Source organism: Odocoileus virginianus, chromosome 21 (assembly GCF_023699985.2).
Source record: "Odocoileus virginianus isolate 20LAN1187 ecotype Illinois chromosome 21, Ovbor_1.2, whole genome shotgun sequence".
NCBI lineage: Eukaryota > Metazoa > Chordata > Mammalia > Artiodactyla > Cervidae > Odocoileus > Odocoileus virginianus.
Window position 1 is genome coordinate 49,341,068 of NC_069694.1, and position 27,298 is coordinate 49,368,365.

The window sequence follows — 27,298 nt, forward strand, 5'->3', positions numbered from 1 at the left end:
CCCACCCTCCTGTGTTCATGGTTTTCTCAATTTACTGATCAGGGAAGCAAGGCTTTAGGGAAAAACCAAAAGTAGTACTATGATATTAACCTTGCACTAAGAGACCTAAGTAGAAACTATATCTTTTTTTCATATTTCCTTTAGGCCTTAGCCACACTATCTTTAATTTCTGTGATCTCTGGAGTCATAGTCTTATCTTGCAGTAACAGCCACATGTCTTCAAAAAACTTTGAGTCTCTACTAGCTCGTCATGTTTCGCTTCCTTAAGAGTGGTGTGTTCGTGTGTCTGTGTGTGTTTAGGGGAATTAACAAGATAATCAAAGGGTAGTTTCATTTGGACAGAAACTGAATTTCTAATTAAGTTAATGCAAAAGATACTTTCTGTCTTCTGATCTAATTTTTCCCGCATCCAGGGGGATTTTTGTTTTTTGTTTTCCCATTTAACATCATTGGCAGCTATGCCTTGTCTTGGCTTAGGAAGAGGAAATGGTTGGCTTGATTTGTTGCTGCTGTTTTCTTACAGCAAGAACTAGAGCTTATCTCATCAAAGGGAAAGCATGGTCCGAATGTTTTGAACTTTATGGAAGACGAAGGATAAAATTATTATTAACACTTTATATCTAAACATAGTGTTAAGAAAATTAAATTTCCATTTGTGGTTTTTACTCTATTCATTTGATATCATTTTTTCTAACGTTGGTGAGATTTTTTTTTTCACTCCCTCTTCCAGTTAATCCAAAAAAATGGATTTTTGTCTTTTATCCTCTTCATCAAAATTTTACTGGGATGTGTGCACACCACCTAGAGAGGCAGGGAATTTAAGTTTGATTTCCCATGGCTGGCAAATTTCATCAGTTTGATTGAATTCAGAATTCCTTATTCCATGGTTTTCAGAGGTAGTAAAATCTAACAGAAGCTGTTGTCATGCCACAAATTGAGAATTGAGAAAAAAGTCATTTTTAAGGAAAAATGTTTGATTTTGGCTTCTTTAAATAAGCAAACTATTCCATCTGTGGTAGTAGCCAGCCTACTTCCCTATATGTGCAAGGTACTCAGTAATGTCACCAGAAACTTCATTTCTTTATTTTTTTTTCCATTTATTTTTATTAGTTGGAGGCTATTTACTTTACATCATTGCAGTGGTTTTTGTCATACATTGAAATGAATTAGCCATGGATTTACATGTATTCCCCATCCCGGTCCCCCCTCCCACCTCCCACTTCATTTCTTTAAAGAAAAAAAAATAGATTTTAGGGAAAGTACAAAAAGTAGAAATTTTTAAGCTGCAGCTTGAATCAGTCATACTCTTCACTTCATGGCCTGTTATAATTTATCATTAGTTCATGCACAGCATTAACTTTAATTGATTTATTTTTTATTTAATTTAATTAATTTATTTCTTCATTGCAGAACTGTTCTCTTCCACTGCAGTAGGCAACTCTTTTAATATGCGTAGCAGATATGGCTGAAATTCTGTGTATATTTTTTAATACTTGGTGGTTTCATTTGTCTAACTTTTTAACTATGATTTTAAATACTGAATTCTATTGGTTAAAATGACAATTAAAGCAAGTTTTAGTATTTCTCCATTTATAATAATTTTCAAAAACTAAGAACTAGCTGATATTCTCAATGATTTGTATCCATCCTCCCAAATGGATACAAAAAATTTTTTTTCTCCCTTATTAGTTATATGTAGTTTAGTGTAAGATAAGTGTAAATAAATATTAAAACGCTGCATTTAATTTAAAAGTGACAAGTTATAAATGTAATAATAAACAAGTTATAAATTATATATGCTGCAGCTAGGTGATGCTTTATATACTTAGTAAAATTTTATATTTAACATACTGTTTTTGTATAGTTTGTAGGAAATAAAACCTGCAGCGACATTTAGTATCCAATAAGGAAGAAAACATGTCCAGCCTCACTGGAAATAAATGCAGATTAAAACTATTAGGAATAATATTTCACCTATCAATTTGATAATGATTTTTAAAATGAATAATGTGGATTTAAAGAAACAGTTTATGAAATAACGATACACTGAAGTTAGAAGTAAAATTGGTTTGGTCTTTCTGGAAGGAAATCTGGTATGAAACCTCACGGGCTTGATCTGCTGCTGTTGCCTCCCACTTTAAAGCAAACACTGCAGAACAGGGAGGCTAAGTAATATACTGAAAGTATCACAGCTAGTACATTGCAGAGTTGAGATTCAAACCCATGCTAAATAACTATCAAGCTAGTGTTGGTTCATGAAATTAATTTAGTGAATTGTGAACAGGATAGAATAGGACAGAAATCATCAGAATGCTTCACATGTGGTATGAATGTCATTTTGTGGAACTTTAGTTTATATGTAATGGGTCAAGAAATAAAATATATTTCTTCTTGTGGATCACAGTCAAAACCACTGCACTAGCCCAGACAGCTCAGTTCTGTCTCAAAGCCTCTGCCTGGGTTCTTTTCCCCAGATATTCCTTTGGCAAATCTTCATATCATTGGCTTAACTACAACCTCTCTGAGATCCCAGCTCTGCCTAATGTATAAAGAGAACCTCCAGTCCAACCCATCTTCCTCTCTGCTGTTACTCTGTTTTATTTTACTCATAGCTCTCACACTACTTGAGATTATTTTATCTGTCAATATATTTATTCTCTGCAGCTTCCCAATTCTCCCCTTCACAGGCTCACACAGGAAACATCTCCATGAGAGCAGAAATTGCATATGGCAAATGCTTCAGACAATCATTTTGGCATCTGTGAGGTAGTATAGAGTCTATAAAATTTTCTATCTAAAATGACACTGCTGGTATAAACGCAGTTGATGTTTTTGTTGAAGCAATGTGGCTTCCCAGGGGAAACTTTCATAACAAAAATTAGTTTCGAAGAGAGAACTTTTTGTATAACAGGAACATACTCTATTGTCAGAATCAACAGAAAGGAAATGCATAGCTATGCATTGAGCTAAGTTCAGTTCAGTCATTCGGTCGTGTCCAACTCTTTGCAACCCCATGGATTGCAGCATGCCAGGCCTCCCTGTCCGTCACCAACTCCCAGAGTTTACTCAGACTCACGTCCGTTGAGTCGGTGATGCCATCCAAGCGTCTCATCCTCTGTCGTCTCCTTCTCCTCCCACTTTCAGTCTTTCCCAGCGTCAGGGTCTTTTCCAGTGAGTCAGTTCTTCACATCAGGTGGCAAAGTGTTGGAGTTTCAGCTTCAGCATCAGTCCTTCCAATGAATATTTAGGACTGATTTCCTTTAGGATGGACTGATTGGATCTCCTTGCTGTCCAAGGCACTCTTAAGAGTCTTTTCCAACACCATAGTTCAAAAGCATCAGTTCTTCAGCACATTGAGCTAAAGATCCCTGTAAAACATTTGTAAGAACTTAGGCAAAGATTATGTTCCTTGATGTGCTGTATTTAAAAAACCACAGTATCAAGAAGGTGAAAGGTTAACAAACAGGATCTTGGAATACTAACTAGCATTAATTTATGTAAGTGGTCAGAACTTGCTATTTTGTTTTTAATTTTTCTTGAACTAAACAGAGGAAAGACAGTAAATGAAATGCATAACTAACATAGGTTAAAATTCAGATCAGCCATTTCAATAATAGCAAAGTTAAAGGATAATTTTAAAAAAGAGGTAAAATTATAATGCACATTAAATATAAAATAAACATATGTTAAGGAGTTTATTTAGCTCATTAGTAGTGAGGGAACCAGACAAATGTGAGAACTGCTTCAATGGAGAAATCAGTCAGAAATGTATATGGAGAAAAGGTATATTGAAATGAATTTACAAATGGCTGAGAGACTGGCCTTTTCCATAGGTGGGGTGGGAATACAGTTGAACCTCTAATGGAACTGAATTTGTCTATTAATAAGAATTATTTACATCGCTTTTGGTTATTTATAATTTACCAACTTGTAAAATATCTTGAAAGTCATAAAGGCTAAACATTCTTTTAAACAATGCACAGTTTTCCATGGAGATACCCATAAGTTTTTTACTTATTCTTAATTTTCTTATAGTATAAAAAAAGTCATTTCTAAAATGTGCTACACAGAGTAGATTAATTTTTGTATTGTGAGGGCACTTGAACTTTTCCTTTACAATGTCTCATGTTCTTGTGCTGCTGTAAAAGATTAATTCTATTCTAGTCTTCCATGGTAGTACTGTATAATATACATTGCAAGTACATGTGGAAATGAGTGATTTATATGCATGTGAAAAGCAAGGATTGATTTATAGTTGGAGTTCTTTCTGCTGAGTTATATTACTGAAATTAACCTGACACTAAGATAACTACTGGGGCTTTTCTAGTAGCTCAGCTGGTAAAGAATCTGCCTGCAATGCGGAAGACCTGGGTTGGATCCCTGGGTTGGGAAGATCCCCTGGAAGAGGACATGGCAACGCACTCCAGTATTCTTGCCTGGAGAATCCCCAAGGACAGAGGAGCCTGGCGGGCTCACAGACTTGGACACAACTGAGTGACTAAGCACAGCACAGCACAAGATAACTACCAAGAGCAAATTTTGATAAGAACAAGATGGCTGCTCCAAGGATTCCATATTCATGTCTAGTTTTTATTCAGCACACAAATCTCAATTGCTTGTTCCTATCATTCTAGCATACTTTCTCCATGTGTTGAATGGTTACTGGTTTCACAGGCAATTATGTCTTCTCAAGAGTTTCATGGCAGTGTAGATGTTCATTTAGTTTAAGCTTTTAAATTTAAAGAAGGGCAAGAATGAAGTGATTTCTTCATAGAGAATTAGCCAGTTAATTATAACCATTTCTGGTATCCATAAAAATACTCAGTGGAAAACACATGAAAATAATATATGAAGAATAAATTAAAAGAAGACATTAAACTTCCTTTTCATTATTCAGTATGTGGTTTATTTAACAGGAGCATCGTGAGGATGGCATAGTGATTCTGCCATTTCCGGAGGACAGCGTTTCCCCCTTGGGATTTAAGCAATTTAAGTATTTGGAAGTCAGTCTTTGAGCACTCTGTGTGAGGCTACTAATTTAAGACTTCAGTTGCTCCAACAACCTCGCTATATACTAAAGACATTTTCATTACTCATTTGTATCATATGGAACATCAATTGCTTTAGCAACTGGTAATAGTCATTGTATTATAGGCAGTTTTCCGTATTATTTGTTTGTATTATTTGTTATTAAATATTATTTATGATTTGTTTGTTCCTTATTTTCTTGGTAGCTTTTACTTCATTCATTTAAAACATTTAATGAGCTCCTATTCTTTCCTGGGTAGTGCTGTAGACACCCAAAATACAAAGAAACAAACAGAAATAGGCCCAAATCTCTCCTCTCTTTAATTTTCCATTGTAGGAGAGACACAAAGACAGTGAATCAATGAACAAGTACATCAGTGAGTTATAATGCTATGGGAAAAAAAATAAATGGAAGGTTGGAAGGTGGGTAGAGAGGATCAAATTTGAGGATCAGTGTTGTAATCATGCTTATATCTTTCCCCAGTTTAGACTCTCAGTTGTTTCTTATCCATCCCCCCTTCCAGGTTTCTATATTTTATTACTGTTTTATTCATTTGTTCCTACTATAAGGAAATTCAACTCCCTTGTAGAAAGATGAGAGGAAAAAGTAAATTAATTATGGACTTAAGTAAATTAATTAAAGACTATATATTTTTTAAAGTACATTTCTTAAGTATTATATAATCACACCTTATAATGCATTTGTTTAAATATTTTTCTTTCTTCTTAATACCTGATTCCTTTGTACTAAGGTCTTTAGAGATTTGCAGTACAGTTTATTGAGAAGAGCTCAGAATTTGTAATCAGGAAATTCCTGTTTTCCAAAACTCAAATTCTGGCTAGTTGTCTACTTCTGAAAAAGTCACTTGACCTCTAGAGTCTAATAATACCCACCTTATGGTGTTTCTGTGAGGCACAAACACTCGGAATATGTGTATTTAATAAGTTTATTGAACAAATGGCTAATAAGGAATAAAATGGGGATAGAATTTTATTTTTAAATGGGAGGGAATCAAAACTACAGTTTTTTTCTGAAGATATTAAAAATATTTCACTAATAATTTTCTCCTAGCAAGGGTATGATTTAAAAGGAAAGAGTCTTCAGCATATAAACTATATAAGAATTAATAAAATCCCTAGAGTGCATGAAACCGCCATCAATAAAAACTATAGGGTAAGAAGAGAAGACAGACTACCCATAAGTTCATGAGAAGATCCAACACAGACTCAGAGGGGAATGAGCCGGCAAAAGTAGACCGAAAAGGACAAAGGTGATGAAGACATCTAGAATAACTAGCAGTCTTCTTGCTTGTACTTCTGGGTTGTGCAATTTACTGACGTAGTGGACCTGTGGAAGAAAACCAGTATTAAGGCAGACTATGAGTTTGGGACAGGGGATGCTGAGTTTCAGGTCCTCAGTGAAGAAGAACTAAAGAGCCTCTTGATGAGGGTGAAAGAGGAGTGACAAAACTGACTTGAAGCTCAACATTAAAATAACTAAGATTATGGCATTCGTTTCCATCACTTCATGGCAAAGAGAAGGAAGAAAAAGTGGAAGCAGTGACAGATTTTATTTTCTTGGTCTCCAAAAAGTTCCTGCAGACAGTGACTGCAGCCATGAAATTAAAAGATGCTTAGTCCTTGGAAGGGCAGCTATGACAAACCTAGACAGTGTATTAAAAAGCAGAGACATCATTTTGCTGACAAAGGTCTGTGTAGTCAAAGCTGTGGTTTTTCCAGTGGTCATGTACAGATGTGGGAGTTGAACCATAAAACCTGAGCACTAAAGAATTGATTATTTCAATTTTTGGTGCTAGAGAAGACTCTTGAGAGTTTCTTGGACTGCAGGGGGATCAAACCAGTCAATTCAACCCTGAACATTCATTGGAAGGACTGATACTGAAGCTGAAACTCCAGTACTTTGGCCACCTGACGTGAGAGCTGACTCACTGAAAAAGACCCTGATGCTGGGAAAGAACTTGAAGGCAAAAAGAGGAGGAAACGGCAGAAGATGAGACGGTTAGATGGTATCATTGATTCAATGGACTTGACTTTGAGTAAACCCCGGGAGATAGTGGAGGACATAGGAGCCTGGCGTGCTAAAGTCCATGAGGTCACAGAGAGTCAGACACAACTTAGCGACTGAACAACAAGATCAGTTCAGTCCCTCAGTCATGTCCAACTCTTTGCAACTGCAGCACGCCAGACTTCCCTGTCCATCACCAACTCATGGAGCCTGCTCAAACTCATGTCTGTTGAGTCAGTGATGGCATCCAACCATCTCACCCTCTGTCATCTCTTGATCCTCCTGCCTTCAATCTTTCGCAGCATCAGGGTCTTTTCCAATGAGTCAGTTCTTCACACAGGTGGCCAAAGTATTGGCGCTTCAGCATCAGTCCTTCCAGTGAACACCCAGGACTGATCTCCTTTAGGATGGACTGGTTTGATCTCCTTGCAGTCCAAGGGACTCTCAAGAGTCTTCTCCAACACCACAGTTCAAAAGCATAAATTCTTAAGCGCTCAGCTGTCTTTATAGTCCAACACTCACATTCATACATGACTACTGGAAAAACCATAGTTTGGAGTAGAGGGGCTTTTGTTAGCAAAGTAATGTCTCTGCTTTTTAATATGCTGTCTAGGTTGGTCATACATAGCTTTTCTTCCAAGGAGCAAGCGTCTTTTAATTTCATGGATGCAGTCACCATCTGCAGTGATTTTGGAGCCCATGAAAAGAGTCTGTCACTGTTTCCGTTGTTTCCCCATCTATTTGCCATGAGGTGATGGGACCAGGTGCCATGATCTTAGTTTTTTGAATGCTGAGTTTTAAACCAGCTTTTTCACTCTCCTCTTTCATTTTCTATAAGAGGCTGTTTAGTTCTTCTTCGCTTTTTGCCATAAGGGTGTCATCTGCATATCTGAGGTTGTTGTTGTTTCTCCCAGCAGTCTTGATTCCAGCTTATGCTTCATCCAGTCCAGCATTTCACATGATATACTCTGCATATAAGTTAAATAACAATATAACAAGGGTAACAATATACAGCCTTGACATATTCCTTTTCCAATTTGGAACCAATCCGTTGTCCCACGTCCAGTTCTAACTGTTGCTTCTTGACATGTATACAGATTTCTCAGGAGACAGATAAGGTGGTGTGGTATTCCCATCTCTTTAAGAATTTTCCACGGTTTGTGTGATCCACACAAAGGCTTTGGCGTAGTCAATAAAGCAGAAGTAAATTTTTTTCTAGAACTCGCTTGCTTTTTCGATGATCCAGCAGATGTTGGCAATTTGATCTCTGGTTCCTCTGCCTTTTCTAAATTCAGCATGAACATCTGGAAATTCACTGTTCACATAATGTTGAAGCCTGGCTTGGAGAATTTGAAGCATTACTCACTAGCATGTGAGATGAGTACAATTGTGCCGTTGTTTGTACATTCTTTGGCATTGCCTTTCTTTGGGATTGGAATGAAAACTGACCCTTTCCAGTCCTGTGGCCACTGCTGAGTTTTCCAAATTTGCTGGCATATTGAGTGCAGCACTTTCATAGCATCATCTTTTAGGATTTGAAATAGTTCAACTGGAATTCTGTCACCTCCACTAGCTTTGTTCATAGTGATACTTCCCAAGACTCACTTGACTTTGCATTCCAGAATGTCTGGCTGTAGGTGAGTGATCACACCATTGTGGTTATCTGGGTCATTAAGCTCTTTTTTGTACAGTTCTTCTGTGTATTCTTGCCACCTCTTCTTAATATCTTCTGCTTCAGATATCTACATAGAAATGTTGAATATGCAATTGAGCGTACAAGTCTAGAAATTTGAAAAATTGCCTTAACTGAGAAAAAGAAGAAAACTATGAATCTTTTATAAAAAGTACAATTCATTTTAATCGTTAGGGGTGGCTGCAGCTGTGTTTGAATATGGTGATTTGAGTACATATCTTTCCTTGTATATTAAGCATCTTAATAGCAAGGAGGGTAGACTGTTTGCTTTCTATACCTCAGAGCACTTAACCTTGCTCATGGTAGGCATCCAGGTATTATTTATTGAATTGAACTGAATTGACTAAAGGATTTATTTTGCAAGCCAGATTCTTGTGCAAGTCAAGGACTGTGAATTATGAGAGTTGGAGTTTAGTAATCAAAGATTAGTGGTACTCAGGGAAGACGTGACACACACCAAGAACAAGAGTGTGGTTTCCTGAAAGAAAGCAGCTGTTGGTCTGGCAAATCTTTCAGGTCTGTGCAGGCTTGCCACAAGTAGGGCACAGCACATTTTGCATAAAACACAGGTACAAAATAGGCCGAGAGAAGATTGTAACTTTAGAACATGACTACAGGCTTTATTACAGTAGGCAGAAAACCTGTCCTTTTCATTATATTACTATTTACCCAAGATTAAAATAAGTAATACCCTTCATTATAAAATAAGGTAGCTTATGTAGATATACTATTTTTCAAAAAAAAATGTTTTCTGTAGAAATTTTGTAAACCCACATACTTTTATTTACAAGAATAGATTCCTACAAATTCTTTAGTGTCATAAATAAGGAGAAGCAGTTGAATTTTTCACTACTTAGTCCAAGTGGTTGATTGATAATGCAGTAGACATTTATTTCATTTCATAAAAAACTGCATAGAAGTGGTTATTTCAGAATGCAGGGAAAAAATATCAGCCAAGTCACTGAATCAGACAAAAGTGTAGTATATAAAACAAGAAGCTGTTATTATACAGAACACAATAAACCACTCATAAACATTGTTATGTGAGTGGCATTTTCATAGCTTTTTAAAAACTTGTCCCATTCGTAAGTACTCTTAGATTTTCTGTGAGACAGAAATCCCATTATAGATCTTAGTAAGAAATTAATGATAAAAAGCTAACCATAGAGGAAAGAGGGAACTTAATTCTAACAAGGACGGTCCATATTTTTGCCTAGTTTTAGTATACATAGCAGCCATATTTATTTTTAACTCTTTAAATATAATATGGAAAAGATACATAAAAGCATAAGCAAGTAGAATTTTCAAACTTTCATAAAGCTATATACTTCCTTAAGCCTAGAATCAAACTTAAAACTCTTATGATAAAATTTAATTTTAAAAGAGGGCATTCCCAAAGTCATAAATGTTGAAGATTCTTTCAATAGGAATGGTCAAGCAACTGGGACAACACAGTGGACCCAGTGGTTTTGAGAATCAGTCCTCACCTACTTAGTGCTTCAGATTCTGACAAGTGTCTTTGATTTTGTAATGTCTTTGCCTTTCTTGATTTTGTCTTGGAAGGAAGTGTGACTTGCCTGATGCACAAATGTTCCAGTTTCAATCAGGATTTCCATATTGCTTCTTTTGCTTTAGGAATTAAAGTATGTTACAGTATAATCCATTTTTGTATTTAAATTTATGGATGCAAACATTTGGAATTATGAATCTTGTTTAACCTTAAAAATAAATAGCAACACCTCTAAGAAAGAATGATAGAGTAGGAAAGATTTGGAACAATCAATATTTGGAATTAGATGGATAGTTACCAAGAGGTGACGCCTTCCACTTGTGTAGGAGTACCAAGATGCTGAGGCAACATGATTTTGTAAGGAGGCATCTGAGCACGATTTTTACCAACACCACCACCACGTAGCAGCTTAAAAGGAGCAGGGAGACTGGAGGTTGCTGGAAATCCGAGAGTTCGGGAGAATATGTAGCTTATGAATTTGTGGGTGGATGTAGACTGTGGGTTCCACAAGGAGAAAGTAAATGGCTAAATCTAGAAGTAATCCAGAGGCTTTTAAATTTTATAGCTACTTTCTTACTGTATATTTGTTTATCATAGTATGATACTGTCTCTTGAGGTTTTGCAAATGTGAGACTCCTGCCCATTTAAAAGAAAGCTACAAGATATTTTTCAAAACAGGTCTTTCTCTTGAGAGGTCTAGTAGGATGGTGAGGTGGACTGAGAGAAACAAAATTCTGATATTTTGGAGGGGGAGACTTTTCAGGCTAAGTGAAAGTGAAGGTCGCTCAGTTGTGTCCGACTCTTTGTGACCCCATGGACTACACAGTCCATGGAATTCTCCAGGCCAGAATACTGGCGTGGATGGCCTTTCCCTTCTCCAGGGGATCTTCCCAACCCAGGGATCGAACCCAGGTCTCCTGAATTGCAGGCGGATTCTTTACCATCTGAGCCACAGCTGGTGGCTTTTAGCCTTTCAGTCTAAAATCCCTCTGAAAGTGACTTCCACCTTGTTTCTGTTGTTCTTGCTGCTTCATTTTGCCTCTCCTTAATTACAATCAATTAAAAATCATTTTATTTAGAAAGCCAGCCTTTCTGTGATCATTGGAGTACATTCTACTGTATTAGAAACTCATTGTTCATACTGTGAGGACAAGAACATTTCAAGGGGAAAGAAAAGGTGTTTATTTTCTGTCCAAATAAAATATATGTTTCTCTCAAGTGGTGGAATTAAGAATTCGATGTTGGTTTGGTTTTTAGTTTTAAAGAAAGAAAAATTTTAGTCAAATTTTATCACAATGAAGACCAGTTGCTATATTGTACAGTGAGTCAAATGCAAATTACTCAAAGCTATTTTTAAATGACATTATTTTTATTGAATATAAATTAACCCAGACAAGTATAACTTTGAACTGCTGTTAAAACTGATGCATTAAAACAAATAGAATGTAAGGATTACAGAGTGATTTTATGCTTATTTATAAGAGAGCTTACAGTGTAGGGCTTTAGAACATGGGCTTTATGGCAGACGTCTGAACATGTGCGTTAACTCCACCAGTTATTAGGTGATCTTGACTAAGTTATGTAATCTTTCTTCAGTTTTCTTTATATTTTGAAGATTGAAGTACTTAAAACACTACCCAACACATAACAGATATTCAATAAATATTAGGGCTTTAAAAATGAATAATATGTTGTGAAATTCATTAAAAACTTCATTTAAGCATTATTTATTGTGTTTAAGGCATATATATCAGATCATCGCCACAGAGGGCCAGCCTTTGAGATGAAAAGGAATAAAGAGGGGAAAAATTAGTCTCTTCAGGTAACTAAATGCTGAGGTAAAGATGTTTTAACCATGGAGTCAATTTATAGTACATTAGTGCTATAAACCACTATTCTGTTATACAATAAGACAAAAGCAGTTAAACATGCTTATATCATTTTTAAAGACATCATCTAAATATTTGAAAACATTGCAGTCACTTTTTTTTGCCAGTTCTCCTGATTTAATTTTTTTTACTAAACTGACCTTTTGTTATCTAAATGCCAAGCATTTTGCAACTCTTAAACACATCATATTTTGCCTTAAAAATTACTTATTTTTATATAAATATTAACCTTTTTACTGAATTGTTAGCTTCTTGGAGTTAAGGATATAGTCTTATTTATCTAATACATTTTAGGTATCAGGAAAATTTTATTGAATTGGTTCTCAAAGCAGAAGTGTTTTGAAAGTAAAATAATTTTAAATGTTTTATTGAATAGACATGATAGCTTAAGATAGTCTTATTTGCTCTTCCATATATTAATATGTTTATTTCTTTACTTTTTTTCTTTCTGGGCTGTAAAGATTTAATTATAATATGGGTAGTTAGAAAGGAGGAGATGATTTTAATGCTCACAAAGCATTCTTGATTTACTTCTGACATTTCTTCATCTCTTACAAGCTTTTCCAGAGGGTTATAAATACTGCTAACAAAGAACAAAGTATTTTACTATGGTAAAAATTATTTTAAAAAAACAGACTTGGGGGTACAAAATTTAATGAATTGGAAGCAAGTAAAGGGAAAAGCAAGACTTTTCCTCTGAGATTTTAATTTCCAGTTAACTTTCCTTAGGCTTAATTTTTTTTTAATGAATTAATTACCAACTAAAATATTTGCTAGACTCTGCTGAGTAAAGAAGAAAAACTGCCTCTTTAATGGTTGATATGAGAGGAAGTGAGAAAGAACAAGAAAGCCATTGTTTTTTATTCATTTAGGCTTTATGTATAAGTAAATATTTAAAGTTTTTTTTAAGTCCTTTAAAAAAAAAATAAAGTGTTAGTGGGACCATATGATTAAAAGGGAACTTCGAAAGTTGAACTTTTATACCCAGAATTTGACTATCACAGCATATATGAAAAATAAACACTCTTCAAAGTGCTTAACATCCTACAGCTAATTCCAGAAAATCCGCTGAGTACTACCCAGGATCCCCTGGCTTATCTTTACAGGAATTATCCTTCAATACACCATCAAAAGTAGTGAACGTCCAGAAACAACCATGGCAGGACTTCCAGAAAAATGGAGTAAGGAACTCAGCAGACTTTGTCCTAGCAAAATGACAATTTAAGAGGAGAAAATTAAAAATAAAATACCTTTAAAAATCTTTGGGAATCATCCTAAGAGCATACAGCAAGTGAAAAGCATTCATTTTAAAAAATCTACCAAGAACAGTTAAGTATTTGAGACATTGGAGCCACAACCTAATCTATGACCACCCCATCACAGTGCTGTTACAGAAGCTCCATCCCCAGCATGTGTGGCCAAGAAGATGAGGTTCCCCTGTCTCCCTAACTCTCAGTCTAGGGCTATAGTTTCACCCTGGAAGGGTAGGGCTTCTCATCCCTTCCCCCACTCCCCTCGCAGTTCCGTGTTACAGGAAGTCTGTTCCAGGTCGATGTGGCCAAAGTCTGTTCCAAGTCTCCCTTCCCCCAAGCAGCCCGCACCCTGAGCCCAGCCGCTGAGAACGCTGAGGCCCAGTTCCCCTGGCCCACATCACTAGAGAGCAGAGGTCCCACACCGAGAGAAGCAAGCCGGCCAGGAGCTGTTCCCCACCGCCTGTGCCTGCTTACGGAGCAGGGCTGTCACTCTAGGAGACAGAGGCTCTGCCCCCAGCTCCCGTGCAGTGGGGCAGGCGTTCTGCCCAGGGGAAAGGCAGATAATAGAAATAAAGAGGTCTTGGATTTGCCTAAGAGGACTGACTTCGTTGGGAAGAAAGAGTGGAGAACTCCATGCCTAATGGAGTGTTGAAACACCACTAATGGTGGTGTTGAAAACAGTACAGATCTTGCTGAAGCGCAATTAAAAGGAGTCTGGTAGTCCCATAATACATGAAAACAACAGAGCAGCCAGAAGTTTTACAGAAAGAACCAGGGAGAGTCAGCCATGAAGACCCGTCTTGGTCTCATAGTCACCTGTGAGGATCAGCAAGGCAAGTGTACATGCGTGAGGCTGCACCTACTTGGGAGTACTACAGCAGGATGTGGGGCAGACTTGAAAGCATTCCGTAAGCTGCACACAGACCCACCAACATAGGGCAGAAGCCTCAGTAAGAACAAGGGGCTTAATTACGACCTGTGACCAAACACTGACTGCACGGTACACTACGCCGACCCAGGGACAGCTCCTCGGAAGCAAGTCTCAGAAATTTCACAATCCCCTGCGGCAGTCTGGAAAATGTATACATGCCCAAGGCTGTACCCTCTCATGAGCAGTAAGTGTAGACACCTCCACACTACTAGTCCCTGGCTGAATGTAGGGCAAAGAAGTAAAGTCTCTGAACTATAATAGCAGTTTCCAATACAGCCAGTGGCGGAGAATAAAAATAATGGCTAAGGAACCATAAGCACAACCTGTAACCAATAAACGGCTATACTACCCCAGAGACAGCCTCTAGGTAATGAGAGTAAAAGATGAAAACTAGGGAGAAAACATGAATAAGAACATCAGAGGCTACAGAATTATTCCAGCCAAGTCACTAAACAAGTAAGCAAACCACCACCACCACCTCCAGAGTAGTGGTAGAGGTCAGTATCTAGTGCTGCAAAAATATATCAGAAATGTCCAGTTATTGAAAAAAGATTATGAAACATGGTATAAAAACAGGAAAATATGATCGATCCATCTATAGGAAAAAAAGTCAGACAGTGGAAAATGTCTTTGCTGGGGCCTAATGATATACTTAGCAGACAGACTTCAAAACAGCTATTATAAAGATATGCAACAAACTAAAGGAAACATGCTTAAAGAACTAAAGTATGATGACAGTGTCTCATCAAATAGAGAATATTAAGAGAAATTGTTTTTCTTTTTAATTAAATGGAAATTCTGGAGTTGAAAGTACACTAGCCCAAATGAAAATTGAGTAGGCAGAAGATAAAAATCAGTGAATTTGAAGTAGAGCAACAGAAATTATGCAACCTGAAGAATGGAGAGAGAAAAGAATAGAAAAAAATGAATAGAGCCCCAGAGAGTTGTGGAACATGATTAAACACATCAGTATACAAATAATAGGAGTATTAGAAAAGAAGAGACAGAAATATTCTATAGAATATCAGAAATATTCGGGACTTCCCTGGTGGTCAAGTGGTTAAAACTCCATGCTCCCAAAGCAGGGAGAGCAGGTTTGATCCCTGGTCGGGGAACTGAGATCCTACGTGCTGTGTGACATGGCCAAAAAATAATAAGAATGATAAAGTAATTTTTTTTTAAAAATATAAAAAATATTCTAAGATATAATGGCTTAAAATTTTTTAAACTTAATGAAAAGCATTAATCTACACATACAAGAAATAACAATGAAATCCAGACACATTATGGTCAAAATTTTGAAAGAGCATGAGAAAGTCTTGAAAGCGGCAAAAGAACAACTCATCACATCCAAGGAAACTCCATTAAGGTCAAGTCGATGGCTCATCAGAAACTTGGAGGACAGAAGGCAATAGGACAACACATTAAAAGTGCTGAGAGTAAAAACCTACTCACAATCCTATATCCAGCAAAATTATTTTTAAAAAATAAAAGTGAAACACATTCTCAGATAAAAACAGAATGTTTTGCCAAAACATCTATCTTACAAGAACATTTAAAGGAAATTATAAGGATGAAAGCAGTTGATAGTGATAGTGCTTTGAATCTACGCACACAGAAAAAAAAAGGATTGGTAAAGGCAATTATGTAAATAATTACAAAAGATAGTATAATAGCACATCTTCTCTTGACTGTTTTAAAAAAGCAATTGCATAAAATATATATATATAATTGTTGAGCCTATCACATACTGAAATATATTTGACAATATCAGCACAAGATACAAAGGTGGAAATAAAGTTGTATTGGAATAAGGAAATGACACCAACTAGTAGCTCACATCCACAGGAAGGAATAAAAAGAGCCAGAAAGGGAGGTGTTAAGAAGGCAGACTGTATACCAGCCAACAAAGAAGAAAGATTAGAAAACTATAAATGCCTGAAATATTTAGGATTTAAAATCAATAGAACCCATTGATAAATTGGATACAGGAAATTAGGAAAAAGAAGGCTTTGCGGATCATTCTTTGAGTTTCTGACTTGTAGAAATTAAGGATAGATTTTATTCCTGAGAATCTGTTCATTGCATGAAGACCAGTTTTGAGGAGGAAATCGGGTTTGGCCTTGGTTGTGTTGAATACTGAAATACATTCACGGTAAGTGCTGCTGTGGCGCAGGCTGTGTCAGCCGCTCCTTGCGGCCATATGCACTGCAGCCCCCAGCCTCCTCTGTCCCGGGGGATTCTCCAGACAAGAACACGGGAGTGGGCTGCCATGCCCTCCGCCAGGGGATCTTCCCCACCTGGGGGTCGAACCTGCATCTCTTAGGTCTCCTACCCTGGCAGGTGGGTTCTTTACCACTAGCGCCACCTGGGAAGCCCATATTCAAGATAGCCAAATGTAAATGTTGAGAAGGCAGTTGAATATATGGTTTTAGAGTGCAGAAGAAAGGTCTGAGCTGGATAGAATGTCTAAATAACTGATGTACTGGTGGTAATTGAAACTGTAAAATTTGAATGAGCTTATTTGGGAAGAAAATATGGAGAGAAAAGAGATGAAAGCTTAAGACCGGATGTTGAGTATTGATATTTAATAGCTAGGTTGAGGATGGTGAACTCACAAAGAAGACTGAGAAAAGCATGGCCAGAGAGATAAAAATAGATCCGGAAGAATATAATACCATATAATTCAGAAGAAAAGAAAAAAATTGTTGCTGTTCAGTCGCTCAGTCATACCCAACTGTTTGCGACCCCATGCACTGCAGCATACCAGGCTTTCCTGTCCTTCACTGTTTCCCAGAGTTTGCTCAAATTCAAGTCAATTGAGACAGTGATGCCATCCAACCATCTCATCCTCTGTTGTCCCCTTCTCCTTCTGCCTTCAGTCTTTCCCAGCATCAGGGTCTTTTCTAATGAGTTGGCTCTTCACATCACATGGCCAAAGTATTGTAGCTTCAGTTTTAGCATCAGTCCTTCCAATAAATATTCAGGATTGATTTCATTTAGAATTGACTGACTTGATCTCCTTGCTGTCCAGGGAACTCTCAAGAGTCTTCTCCAAAACCACAGTTCAAAAGCATCAATTCTTTGGCGCTTAGCTTTCTTTATAGTCCAGCTCTCACATCCATACATGGCTATTGGAAAAACCATAGCTTTGGCTATATGGACCTTTGTTGGCAAAGTAATATCTCTGCTTTTTAAAATGCTGTCTAGGTTAGTCATAGCTTTTCTTCCAAGGAGCAAGCATCTTAATATCATGGCTGCAGTCACCATCTGCAGTGATTTTGGAGCCCAAGAAAATAAACTCTGTCACTGCTTCCATTGTTTTCCCATCTATTTGCCATGAGGTGATGGGACCAGATGGCATGATGCTAGGTTTGTGAATGTTGAGTTTTGAGCCAGCTTTTTCACTCTTCTCTTTCACCTTCATCAAGAGGCTCTTTAGTTCCTCTTTGCTTTCTGCCATAAGGGTGGTGTCATCTGCATATCTGATGTTACTGATATTTCTCCCAGCAATCTTGATTACAACTTATGCTTCATCCAGTCCAGCATTTCACATAATGTACTCTGCATATAAATTAAATAAGCAGGGTGACAGTATACAGCCTTGACATAACTCCTTTCCCAATTTTGAACCAGTCCATTGTTCCATGTCCAGTTCTAACTGATGCTTCTTGAGCTGCATACAGATTTCTCAGGAGACAGGTAAGGTGGTCTGGTATTCCCATCTCTTGAAGAATTTTCCACAGTTTGTTGTGATGCACAGAGTCAAAGGCTTTAGCATAGTCAATGAAGCAGAAGTATGTTGGTCCTTTATTGGACCGGAATCTGGTGGTCCGGAGTCGATGATGAGAAAGTGAAAGAAGGAAAGAGGCTAATATTCCCTGGGTTACGCAGCCAGCCTTCAGGCTCCAGGGAATCAGCCAGAAAGAGAGAGAGAGAGAGAAAGACAGACAGACACAGGGACCCAAGCTCTGATGGAGCAAAGGTGTTTTAATCAACATGGTGCGGGCATATATACTGTCTTACAAGGTAGTTATTCTCAGCCAAGATAAAGATTAAAATTCCAGACTTATAAAACATAAGGCGATCCATATTAAAGAGAGAGAGTTGTAAACAATCACTTTTACCGTATGGTTCATAAGAAGGAAGATGGTACTTATCACCGCATTGAAAAACTAACGAAGGAAATGCCTGGATTCCTCAGCCCTGGGGAAAGGCTTGCCTTTCCTCTTAACTCCTGAATATTCAGGAATTAATAAGGAACAGAGGATTCCTGACAGATCCAAAACAGCACACAGGAAGCCTCCTGTTAAATGCTTCCTGACAGAAGTAGATGTGATTCTGCTTAGAAGTTCAATCAAATGAGAACTGAAAAGCTTTGTTTTGTTTTGTTTTTGGCCATGCTGCATAACGTGTTGGATCCTAGTTGCCTGACCAGGGACTGAACCTGAGCCCCCAGCAGTGAAAACACATGGTCCTAACCACTGGACTGCCAGGGAATGCCCCCTAAAAAATCTCTTAGTTTATTGATATGGCAGTTTATTGGTAATCTTTACAAGACCTATTTTGGTGGTGTAAAAGAACAGAAGCCAACAGAAGTTGAGGTCTGATTGGAAGATTGTTAGGAGCAATTCTCCATGGGTCTCTTGCATTGAGAACTTTTGTTAAGGACTGTTTTTCAAAGATGTTTGCTAAATGAACAGACTTGGAAGATAGGAATAGTGTCTCCTTTCAGAGTAGAGGACAGATTGTTTGCCACCCAGTGTAATAAAGATGATGTCTCCCCCGGGACAAACGTCAGGCAGATTTGCTTACAGCCCATTATAAAAGATGAGAGTTCCCTAAGCTCAAAGTCCCTCAGCTGTGACAGAAACACACTGCATGCCGCATCTTCTTGGCCACTCTGTCACCTGTGGGACTTAAAGAGAACTAACGTCAACGTGAAACTCAGGCTGCTCCTTGTGGCATGAGTAGTGAAATCATTTGTCTGTGACCCCGGAGATTTGTGTCTGACACCAAGACTGGGATCCTGACTTGTAGGATGAAACAGGAATCCCCAGTCCAGGCCTCAAAATAGGAGGTGAGCGGTGGGCCAGTCAGTGAGGCTTCATCTGGGCTTACAGCTGCTCCCCGTCTCCTGCGTTATCAGCTGAGCGCCGCCTCCTGTCAGATCAGCAGTGGCATTAGATTCCACAGGAGCATGAACCCTAACCCTGAAGTCAAGATAGAATATCCCGAGATTGCCACAAACTGGAAATAAAGCTCACAGTAATACAGTGTGCTTGAATCATCCTGGAACCATCCCTTTCCCACCCCAGCCCTGGTCCATGAAAGAATTGTCTTCCATGAAACCAGTCCCTGGTACCAAAAATGTTGGGAGCTGCTGGGGTAAAACATCAGTCCCTTCACAGTTCCTGACAAAGATAAAAAAAAATGGAAACAAGCAGAGTGAATTGTTTCAAACAGCTTGGTTATGAAGAAGAAAAGGCAAGGCAGAGCTAGTGGCATTAATGGAGGAAAATCTAAGCAGGTATAAATACTGATGAGAAGGAGCCAGCAGAGGGAAAGACTGAAGATATATGAGACAGAGGGGTAATGGAAAAGGAGTGCTTCCTTATTTCTTTATTCCTAACAAAAGAGAATAAAAGAAATGGACATAAACTTTGGTAGCTGATACATTTACTATCACAAAGTTAAGGAAATTCTCTGACTTCTCTTTTTCCTGAGAAATAGGAGGTCAAGTAATTTGCTGGAGGAGAGGGAGAAAGAGAGGAGTAGGAGGCAGTTGAAGATTTTTAAAAGATCTGAAATAGCTCTGTGTAGAGAGCAAAAAAAAACATTGAGCAGAGAAATGAAATAGGAATGTACTTGAAGATGTGTTTAGGGTTGTCATAAACTGTTGGTATCCTGTGGTATAACTCTCTAGCTCCACAGGTACTCGGGTACAGACAGAGAAAATAATTCTTACTCCAAGATTAGGGTTTCCCTGTGAGACAATGGAGTTTTAAATTTTAAAGAGATTTGGGTCATAGAACTCAAGCTGAAGGAGAAAAGTGAAGAAGGAAGAAAGTAAGTGTAAGTGAATGTAAGTGAAGTAGCTCAGTCGTGTCCGACTCTTTGCGACCCCATGGACTATAGCCTACCAGGCTCCTCCGTCCATGGGATTTTCCAGGCAAGAGAACTTCAGTGGGGTGCCATTTCCTTCTCCAAGAAGGAAGAAAGCTAGTGAATTAAGAGAAGTTAGAGACCAGACTACAATCCCAGTAAAGTTGAAAAGAAGTCAGTGGGAGTACACATAGTCCCTGCTTTCAAAAATTTGCTTTGCACCACTTCACTTTTGTGAAACTTTGTACCTGTTTTTTGATAAGCAGAGAAATCCAAAGAGGATTTTTTCTTATAAGAAAAAAAATATATAAAGCAAAAACAGCATTCAGCTTTTGTTTGTGGTGAACTGTTAGAGGCAGCACACATCCCAAGTAGCTAGGGTGACCACGCCAAGCTCCTTCCTCAGGAGCTACACTCAGCATCAGGCCACCAGTGCTTTGAATTGTATCTGTGAGCATCTGCGCTTTTTCTTAATTTGTTTTGTGTATCTATTATTAATACCAAGATGTGCCCTAAGATAATTGCTTCTTTGCTTTATACAACACTTCAGTTTACTGAAGGTTTCATAGGAACACTCTACTTTGGGGTAGCAGGGAAAACCTAGAGTTGAATAAACAGGTGAAAGGAGAAGAGTTTGCAGCAAGATTTAAGAGTTGTTCATTCATTCGTTCATTTCTTCATTCATTTAATAAGCCTCAGTTCACAGGTTACCATGTGCTATTGGTCTAGTGGTTAGGATTCAGCACTCTCACCAGCGTGGCCTGGGTTCAATTCCCAGTTAGGGAAGACCTTCTTCTGGGTTTCCCTACTGGTTCAGCCGGTAAAGCATCTGCCTGCAATGTGGGAGACCTGGATTCACTCCCTGGGTTGGGAAGATCCCCTGGAAAAGGGAATGGCTACCCACTCCAGTATTCTGACCTGGTTGCAAAGAGTCGGACACAACTGAGCAACTTTCACTTCACTTCATCCAAAAATCATTCCCCTCTTGCTCACTGTGCATTTATAAGTTTACCTTCTGAGTTATGATTTCCATGGACTTGGGTTATTGAGGCTGGCTCTGTTTGACAGCTCAGGAAGGTTAACCTAGAGTAGCAAGAAGAAATTAGCATTTTAGTCTTTACTCTTTATTCTTTTGTGTCATCTGAATACAATCACCATTTACCCATTTTTATTTATTTATTTTTTAATTGGAGGAAATTGCTTTATAGTGTTTTGTTGGTTTATTCTTGTGTAGTTTTTAAAAACTTTCAAAGCTATATCTAAAATTTTCTACTTGCCTAACCCCATTATTGTTTTTTAATATTATTAATATATTCTTCATGTTAATTATTGCTAGTAACAATAAAACCAAATTAATGAGGAAGTTCTTGAGCACTATAATTAAAAACACAGGGCTTTGAAATTAGCTAATAATACTTATTATAATAAATAATGATTAAGTAGCATAATGAATATAAAGCACTTAACACAGTATGTAGCATATAGTAAACATTCAGTTAATGGATGCTATTACTACTTTTCTTTTTTTTGCAATGCCATGAGGCATGCCTGATCTTCATTCCCCAACCAGGGATTGAACTCATGCTCCCTGTGTTGGAAGGGTGGAGGTTTAACCACTGGACCACCAGGGAAATCTCTGATGGTAGCTATTACTACTTTTATCATCATCATCATCTGTAGTCAGAACTCTTAGTTTCAAGTGACAAAAAAGATTCGACTTTTACTAGATTTTGCAAAATAGGAATTTTTTGGCTCATGTTATTTTTAAAAAACAAAACAACCAAAAAACAGAGGTAGATGCCCTAGCCGGATTCAGGTATTCAAACAATATCCACTATGTCATTTCTTGGCTTTATTTTATATTGACTTCATTCATAGCAAGCTTCCTCCTCATTGTAATAAGATGCTCTACACCTTAGCAGCTAACCAGTTGGGGAGGGGGGGATGCCTGTTTATCAGTAGTTGAAGCAAACGTCTTAGGTAGAACTCTCATTGGCCTGCCTTGGGTTATATGCTCATTCCTTAACTAATCATGTGCTCAAGGAAATGAAATGTTCTGAGTGACCAGGCCTGGAACTTGGGGATGGGCACACATTCCACCAAACACAGGAACCAAGAGTGGGTGGGGGAGGGTTTTCCCAACGTTAAATCAAGATGATATCAGTAGAAGAAAGTAGAATAAAAACCAGACAGGCAAAACCAGCAGACTTCCAATATTACACTCGGAAAAAAACAGTTGAAAGTGAATCTTGAATTGTTACCCACTCAGTGAAAACCTGTTTATAGAATGTAGCTTGTACTCTTCTTAAAGTGAATAAGCAGATTCTGCCATACTAATGTGCACAGATTGTTCCATAGATAAGGATGTGCCATAGGAAACATCCCACCTCAACTTCTATATAATTAAATTGTCATAACACATGAAGAAAAATACAACTGAATTTAATTATCACAAGAAAGATGGTCACTAAGGTATTAGGCAGCATGTTACAATAGAGAGAGAACTAGAATCTGAATTCTAGTCAATACTGAATGGACTATAAAAAGATTTACTAAACTGCTGCAAATAGCTTTACCTTGTTTAAATTTTCATATAAGATAAAATTAAAATTTGAGCAATTTTATGCTTGATAAAACTCACCTTCAAGTATGCTATAAACTGGAAAAAGATGTAAAGCACAGAAAGACACTGGTGTTCATTTCACTCTGTTAAATGTGCTCTTTCTGTGAAAAATGACAACGTGTTTACATAGTTTTTCTTTTTTCAGAGATCAAATATGTAAAATTTCTCTGAAAGCTTAGCAGCGTTACACAGATGTTAGCTATTAATAATATAATACCTGGAGGGAGTATAACATAGGGATTACTGGTGTGGTCGCTGGAGTAAGAATGTCTGAGTTTGTATCATAGCTCCTTCAATTACTAAATATAAGTCAATGGCCAGACATTTAACTCCTCTGAAACTTAGTTTCCTTATCTGCAAATGGGGAAAATAATAGTGCCTCCCTCACAGCCTGTTGGAAAGAGGAAACAAGAAAATGCATGTACAACACAGTGCCTGCCATGTGTTAGCTGTTCTACTATACCACTAATAATGCTACCGCTACTGCCTTACTCTGGAAATTAGAGACCTCTGAGTAAGTCAGGGATTTAAGAACTCAGCTGTTCATATTAGCCTCTGCTCTTAAAATACAGTTGTTTAGGAATTGAACTAAGCATGTAAATTTTAGCTAACAGCTACCATATTTTACAATCTCTCTAGAATTTATTTATACATATTTGAACAAATTCACAGATGTACTCATGGGGAAATAAAATAATTGATGTTGTTTATAAATTTTGTTTTTATTTTTGAGTTTTTTGCCTAATATGTCATTATCATAGAATATTTCTATTGTTCATTCAACAAATACTTATGAGCCTGCTAAGGGCCAGGCACAATGCAGTATAATAAGTACTCTTGTTCGAACTTATATGGTTCTTGTCTTCAATGGCCTTACCCTTCCTATCATAGATAGTGACAGGAAATAGATATATAAAGAAATAATTTTAAAATTAAATATTGAGGTGGGTAGAATAATGGTTTCTCCCCCCTCAAAGATATCGACATCTTAATCCTTAGTACCTATAAATATGATATCTTACATGGCAAAAAAGATTTTGTAGATATGATCAAATTTAAGGACTTTGAGATGGGAAAATGAACCTGGATTATCTCAGTGGACTAAACTTAATCACACAGGTCCTTAAAAACAGAAAACCTTCCCCTGTTATTGTCAGAGGAAAAAGTTAACTACCGAAGGATGGTCTAAGAGTTGCATTGTTGCTGGATTTGAAGGTGGAGGAAGGGGACTAGGAGCCAAGCAAGATGGACACCCTCTAGCAGCTAGAAAAAGTAAAGAAATGATTCTCTACTTGAGCCTCCAGAAAGAAACCAACCTGCCAATTTTGACTTATAACCTGCAAAACACGTTAGAAAAAAGTGACACATTTGTGTCATTTTAAGTCACTAAGTCTGTAGTTATTTCATATGGCAGCAATAGAAAGCTAATTCAAATATGATAAATTCTCTTTACTTAAGGTCTATCTATGGAGAAATAGTTCTTCTATTTCTCCTAAAGTGTTAAGAATTACTTTCCAAAGTTGTATCAGAAGAGCTTCAAAGAATTTTCCCCAGAAGACACTCAAAAGTCATCATTCCAAAGTAGATTACATGCCCTTTCCAAGGCCAGCTTCTCATAACGGCAGGGGATTACTCTTAGACTTGTCATCTCTGAAGCTATAGATGGGGTTTTCCTCAGGTAAAGAATGTGGACTAGATTAAGGTTTGGACTGGATTAAGGATTACGGAAAGGATTAAGTGGATCTTAATAATATCCACAACAAAACATACTGATAATTCCATAAAAATCTATAATTGCTTTGAGATTACAATTATAAATTATACTTTGGAAAAAATAAGTCCATCTTTTTGTTTGGCAAGAAGTGGAGCAGGTAGAAAGTCTATCAAGATATTGCTCTAAAGCTTGGCAGTCACAAGATAAATTCTTCATTTATTCAACAAATATTTACTGATACAGAAAACACTGCAGTGAGATTGACTGTAATGTCAGTGATTTAAGAATGTTGCCTGTTTTCTTTTCCCAGGGTTATCTGAACCTTTATCCAGTTCTTTGCTGAATATCATTGATGTTCCCACAGACCTTTATTTGTGAAGATATGCCACTTTTAGGCATTTTTCTAGTGACTTTACCTTTTTCTTCTCCTTCAGATTGCCCAGATTAAGAAATGCTTCAGCAAGGTGGCAGATTTTTAGTAATTATTTTATCTGGTTGATAGGTACTTAGGGGTTCATTGTACTATTTTCTCTAATTTTGTGTTTGAAATTTTTCATATTAAAAAAAAGAAGAAGAAGAACAAGCAGGCTGCCGCAGCCACAGCACCCCCAGGCCAGTCTTTCTGGGCCTCCCATTTCTAGTCCCCATCCCCCTAGCTGCTCCCCAGATCTCACACTGCTGCCTCTCCACCTGGCCTCGAGGAGTTAACTGAGCAATGCAACACCTACTTCTTCCCCTGAAAAACCCACAAACAGTTTGTAGAAGAATTTAAAGTGAATCTTCAGAAAGAACTGTTTTAGATTAAGGTACTTGCTTTGTACTAAAACCACAAATATACTGAAAAAGTTTTTAAAAGCTTCAGTAACAGCAGAAAACCCCCAAGTACAATAAGTGCATAGGTTAAAAGAAATTAGAGGTGATAAAAAAGGAAAAAAAAAAGCTAAATAAAAAAATAAAGAGGCCAAAAATGATACCAGCAGTGCTAGACATTGGAGTAGAAGAGAAAGTTGAGGGACCAGAAGAATTACAAATTAAATCAAGAACTCTTTGAGTTCTATCCTAAAGAAAAGAAAGCCTTATCTCAGGTAAGACCAAGATTTTTGTTTTTCTTTTTTAATATAGTGTATTATCGTGGAGCACATTAAAAAGTCTGAGAAGCTAAGAAACATAAAATTGATCACAGCACATCAGTGAAGGAAAATATAGTTCAGAAGTTAAAGTACAAAAAATAAGGAAAGGTTAACAAATAAATTATAATTCACGAGTATAATTCATGAGTATATTATCAATATCAAATAGGATTCATATAAATCCCATTTTATGGATTAGAAAACTGAAGCTCAGGAAACTGAAGTAGTTTGATCAAGGTCAGTCAGTTTAAGTGTTGGGAACCTAGATTTGAACTCTCCAGATATCTCAACAACATTTTGCTTTTCTCATTCTTTTTTTGGTAGAAATTACAATTCAAAAGTAATTTATTAAATTATATGTATATATTAACTCAAAAATAATTCTGGCTTAAATTTACATACATTTAACAATGATGCCCCACTGAGTCTCATTTTTTCATTACATCAATGATACTGTGTACTCAAAATAAATTGCTATTATATGGGAAAACACTGCCTTAAAGTGAAACACTTTAAGTGAAACCCTTCAGTGAAACACTGAAAATCATTTTGTCTGACTATTGCACATAGAAGTTAGATTTTTGCCTTTTTTCCTTATATATGTAAACAATTATGTAGAATAAAAAGTAAGGCATTTTTAAATGAAAAAATATTTTTAGTTATTTACTTATTGATTACTGGAATGATTAAGTTTTGGTTTCTAATAAAGGAATCTAAGTTTGATTCATGTGTTTGAAGTGTGTCTCAAGTTAAGTTAATTAACTACTTTCTGGCCTAGACAGCCTACTTAGTAGCTTTTAATACTTACTTGTTATTATATGAAACACTATACCCAAAGTCTTCTTTTTAAACATGAGTAATTTTCTATCTTGCACCTACTATGAGCAAGTATATGTTCAATAAATAATTACTGATTTTTATCATCACGCCTAAAAGAGATCAGGTTTAATAAATTATAATTACAACTATGTCACTGTGACATAGTTTTTCTTTTGTGACCAAATTAGGCGCTAGAGAAAAGAGAGAAACTATAGCAATTATTTTAGCAAAGATAAGTTAATACAAAGAATTGTTAAGCAGGCATTAAAGAACAGGAAAGGCAAAAACATGGAGGCAGTGATAGTCAAAAGATGTAAAAAATACCAGCATGATAAGCATTACCTGGAAACGTTAGAAGTGCAAATTCTCAGACTCCAAGCGCCTGTTGTGGCTTACTGAATCAGAAACCCTGGCAGTGGGCTTTCAAAGCCCTCCAAGGAGTCTAACGTAAAAGTTTAAAAACCACTGCACTAAAGTAGGCTAGAGTGCCACAGATAGTAACACCAGGAAGCAGCCACCACTCCTGGGCCTGAGGAAGCAGAGAAGAGAGAGAATTACTCAAACTGAGAACACTGGG

General features: G+C 37.2%; 1 protein-coding gene and 1 long non-coding RNA gene across 3 annotated transcripts in view; one reads left to right on the top strand and one right to left on the bottom strand.

Annotated features, from left to right (window-relative positions):
* Positions 1 to 27,298, top strand: part of FAM241A (family with sequence similarity 241 member A) — a 39,509-nt gene that overhangs the window by 8,580 nt on the left and 3,631 nt on the right. The window lies entirely within an intron of this gene.
* LOC139030239 (uncharacterized) lies at positions 1,119 to 27,298 on the bottom strand. 2 transcript variants are annotated; one of them, XR_011482542.1, is made up of 3 exons: positions 27,064 to 27,298; positions 21,448 to 21,518; positions 1,119 to 3,368 (listed from the first exon to the last, which is right to left on the bottom strand). It is a non-coding gene; the product is annotated as an uncharacterized lncRNA (long non-coding RNA). The 2 variants fall into 2 exon arrangements; XR_011482543.1 differs by lacking the exon at positions 1,119 to 3,368 and adding an exon at positions 16,029 to 19,493.